Genomic DNA, 5,130 nt, shown 5'->3' with positions numbered 1-5,130 from the left:
TAGTACGTTTTTGACAATTCGCTGCGATACTTAAGGGACGACAGGCCGCAAAGTAGGGAAAAGATAAATGTTTTTTTTATGAAAATATACCTTCCACACTTTAGGACGGCCTATACGCGAACTAATCCCTTGAGCGCACGCCAATCTATCAAGTTTGAACGACTAAGTCCATGTGGGTTCTGTAAAATTGTTCAGCTTACTAAGTGTCCATTATATCGGTGATCGAGGTATTACTAAGGTAAGTGTTTAGTGCGCAATGCTTTAGAAATTGAGTAGTAGCTCTTGCTAACTACTCACTGTCCGTCCTATAAGTTAATCTGTCGGAGATTCTAAGAATGGCAAGCCATTATCAAGTGGCCTGTACAGGATTTGTCTAACCTTATTGCTTGTGTCGAACCTATGTTTAATCTAACCTAGACTTTAAGTTACAAAGCATCCGCGTAGTACACCGGAAAACGGGTGTACTCCACTGTCCATATTGCTACGATCTACTATGGGCGAAAAAGCTTCCTGTTATATTTATATAAAAATAATTACCCACTTAGACTGCATCCATCTTTGTTTTTACGAACGAATTTACACAACGTTACGTTCTCCTGTTGTGTTCCGGATAAAGTTAAATGCTCAATCGTTGAATAGTATATGAAATAGTACACCGCAAACATTGGTTGAGCTAGAACGTCTATACGCTTTCAGCCCGTTCCGTCTTTTCAAGGATAGTAAAGGTAATCACTTCAGGAAGTGTGAATTTATCACCATTGTTTGGATTTTATTATCGTTGCGTCTTTTGTAGATACAAATTACAAATGTCAGGCGTCTAGAATATCCGATCGATTTTTTCTTTGCCGGATTAAAAGGGTATGAACGTCACCCTTCATCGTAAAAATGAACGGTGAATGTCCATTAAACGGACAGCAAGGGCCTAAAGATTGAGCAGCGGAAAATTTGTCCATTTTAATAAGGTAACCTTAATTCCGTCACACGTTAGTTACAGTTAGAAATGTATCCCATACTGTTGGTGTACCGCTACCATATGCAAATGCCTCTCTACGATAGCGATCTTATTAGGCTAATAAGAAATTCTCCTTCGAGTTAGAGAAACACAAGAGGATGGCGTCTGTTCGTGTGCGGCGAACCACGTAAAACTCCCAGCCGACATAAACGTATTTCGCTGAATCATTTGAAGGAGCCGCCTCTCAAAAAAGCTTCGTTTACGTTGGCCCATCGAAGGCATCCCATTACGTAACGGCTGTCTAGCCGGAAGTTAATCGAATTCTTTCAAAGGGTTCCTGCATTCGTCAGTCGTATCATGGTTCTATCCATAGCCTCCTGATAGCAAGGCAACTGAGCTTTCCAACTGAGGCAAGGAATATCCGGTGATCACTCTTGGCTAAAAATTTAGTTTTGTATGATTTTTCAAAACTTACAGTTATAAAATACTTGAAAAACGAATTGTGCAGCATTATTTTTTCGTCGTATGATTTGCTAGCAGGTACATTCAGCTATTGACTAGTTTGAACGCAAGCCCAATAGGGCACGCCTTTGTCCAAAGAAGTCTCCATTGACATAAACAAAGAATTCACAAAAATCTGTATAATATATATATGTATATATACATATATAAACTAGGACGATTAATAACTATTTCTTTTAAATAAATAAAAGCTAGAATGTTGCGTTTCTCTCGTGTTTTCAAGGCCGTTCAAGTTAAAGGCGTACATCATAAATATAAAATCAGTTTTTCCAGTTCGTCCGAACAAGTTTGCACATTTTTTGGGGATGCGCCCTGATCCTTCAACCGTACTAATAGGATTGGCAGGAATATATGGTCGAACGCGTAGGAAATTCGCTCCGAGTCAAAGCATCAAACCTACGGTTCCAAGTGTTGTGAACTAAGACAATTAACTGGCTTCTCATTTCAGTAACTTTTAAGCGTTATTCGTTTAAGTTCTCGGGTCAAAAGCACGTATGCCTAAAATGTGTGTGTATGGTTCCGTTCATAACATAATAGAAAGCACTTTGCTGAACTATAGTGCATTGAAAAAAAAGCTTTTTATTTGGAATTTATTTAGAACAATCAAAGGTCATGTTTGCAAGATAATTTGAAACACTACAATGGTGACAAAATGTTACTACTGTGAAATCTTTGTTCATTCTAATAGTGCACAATGAATAGTTCGGTTAGGATATCGAACTTATAAGAGGGACCCCATAAAAACACGTACGAGATGGCCTGGATACGAATCTAGCTGTGGACATATCTTGTTTCCATTGAAATAATACTATCTTATACAGTTCCATACCTAGATCAATCTGGTGTAGTTCCAAACCCCAGTCCCCAAAATCGTGCCTTTACCTTGCAAGAGGTAACTGAGGTCGCGTAAACATAACACGTGCCGGCAGTGGCAAAAGCACTTTTTTCAGCTTTGGTTCAACTGACAAGGATGATGTACGTATATAAGTAGAAGGTAAAACGCTTTTCATACAGGCATATACAGAGTGACATGAGACTAAAAGTACGAGAGCACCAAAGTTGGGGTCCTGAAAACGACACGCCGTCACATAGAGCCCGGACACGTTTGCGCATCCACATCAATTAATTATAACTTTTTTTTGGCGCATACTCCGTATTGTATGTGTAGGCAGAGGTCTGCCTAACATGACCCTGTTACTTTTTCAAATTTAACTTAAAAGCGAGCCCATCTGCTCGGCTTAAATACAAATTTCAAATTTATATATATATATATATAAGAACTGTTGCAGTTTTTTATTATCCTGTTACCCTTTATGGTGAACCTTGTTGCTTCCTGAGCCAAAGCCTTCCTGCTGCGATTCTCTCATCGCTTCTCTTCTTTTTTAAACCCGTTGTGTTGTCTAAGTCATTCCGTCATATTCTCATACGTTTTATTTGTTTATGTCAATCATGCCGTGTCTTCATTAAGTCTAATAAGTCTTCGCGCTACTTTTACCCCATTTCGCCAAAGTGATTATTCCGCAGCTCCAACGTGGAAGTGATCTCGACACTTCCAATTTTTTTCTTCTTTTCTGATTTTTCACTTCCGATTATTAATTAATCAACTAATCCAAGTATTTTATCAAAACAAAGTCAGCAATTAATATGAAATCGTGGGTGTTTGCAAAACCTGTAGAAGGTACCGTATTTTAGTCTCTAACAGAAAATCAGATTTTTGGTACCTATTGCATGAAATTCAAAATAAACCTTTCTGAATAAAATGATTGTAAAAAGGCATCTTTCTCATTGCTTCCATTATCATCTCCATCCAAATTGTCACTCAGTTGAGGCTATAGGATATAACAATAAGGCGTACTCTGTGCATCACGTTCTGATAAGGTAAGAAACGAAATGTTGTTTTGGAAGATTGATCTTCGGCTAGCTTTTTTAAACTCTATACCATAAGTTGTTCTAATTTACGCTATGAACTAGAATTCTACGATTTCGCCAAATCTACAGATAAGGCCACAATCCGGACGTGCAAATAAAGTGCTATAAGGGATCTTGAGGCTGATCTAAACGAATGTTGTTGTAGTCAACGAAAATCGTTAACTTGCGGATCATGCCCTTTTCAATGGTTGCCTATATTTTGTCTTATTGCCTCAGTCCCGATCCGCATATGCCGATGTTATTTTTCAGCGCGAATGAGATGGAAGGCTATTTTCTGATTAGCAGGCTTGTTTCTTTGTCGACTTGACAACCACGTGTGCGTACGTATGTTCGTCGGACGACCGCATCCAAATGGAGACAGTGACCTGTATCCGCTAAGTGATGGGGCTTTCGTGCCGGGTGCACTGTTTACGGCTTTTTTGTTTGTTTGTTTAGCCAATTCCCGTGCCTGTACAGAACAAATACCCTAACTCTTCGATTATGGACTTCCACTCCATACTTGCTCCATTGAGAACTGACAGGACTATAGGGAGCTAAAGAGTTTTGCTTACTCTATTGATGAAATTTGGTCAGCTTGATACGTTGCAAATTGAAAAGTTAGCGTATTGCCTGAGGCCTGTAAAAGTATACCTCAGTAACGCATTCTGTTCGCTTCTCATTAACTACTAAATCCCGGCTGAGTTCATCTCATCGTCAACGTCAGCATTAGTGATGAGGAGTTACGTTTTTCCAGTTTTAATAAAGTTATAATGATTGTATGTATCTTCGTATACATTTAGGTACTAAGACTTTCGATTTAGTTATTGCCTCCGATATTACTTCAGCGTTCAGTACTTACACCTCTGAAGCTGCATTATTATGTGTTAACTTATCGCAGGTTTTGATGGATCCTGTTCAAAGTCTAGGAGTACCTAGTTATCTGCACGCGAAGCGCAAAATATGCTACGACAATCAACCTATTTAAGTAAGTTCTAGGATCGTGAAACAAGTGTACGTTTTGTATCATGAGATAAGCCCAGTTCGAGGGAAGAGCCACAGCTTTTGTATCTTAGTGTGTTATACTAAGGGGGATCGTAACCTATTTTTGAGCTGATATGGATAACATGGAAAAGCGAAAAATGAACGAGCTATCTATAGTAAACAATAGCGCAAATAAGAAAATGTTATGGAACGCGGCCTCCACACGGCCGTTCTTGCCGTAACACGTACATTTAATGTAAGTATCAGGCTTGTAAGTAACTGTCTAAACCTCTAGGACGTTCTCCAGGATGCATGCAACGCGACCATGTTATTACCGATGGGATGGCGTTTGCCATCCCACCACGACTTTGGGTTTCTTCTAGGCTGGAAAATTTCCTAAATCTGTGTAATCTTCTAAATAAACAGTAGGCCCACGTGTGTTTATTTTTGCCTTGTATTAATATAGGTGCGCTAGAAATATTCACATAGCATATAACAATGTTTTATACATACGAGATGTCAACTCTCGTGTACGATATTATTTCAAGGCTAAGATGACTCCATTTAAGTATAAATTGAACGCGTATATTGATACTGAACGGTAGCACAGTATGGGGTGGAATAGATTCCCGAACAGCACATGGATTAGAGTAGAGATTAGGGTTCGCATCACTGGCTATGGAAAATGCAATTAGTGAAGGGATTACATTGAGTGTAAAGTAATTAACAGTTACACGAAGGCAATGAATCAAGGGAGTCACCGTTAA

The sequence above is a fragment of the Varroa jacobsoni genome, unplaced genomic scaffold, assembly GCF_002532875.2.
Source record: "Varroa jacobsoni isolate VJ856 unplaced genomic scaffold, vjacob_1.0 scaffold_1213, whole genome shotgun sequence".
NCBI lineage: Eukaryota > Metazoa > Arthropoda > Arachnida > Mesostigmata > Varroidae > Varroa > Varroa jacobsoni.
Note: the sequence above shows the minus strand (reverse complement) of the source record.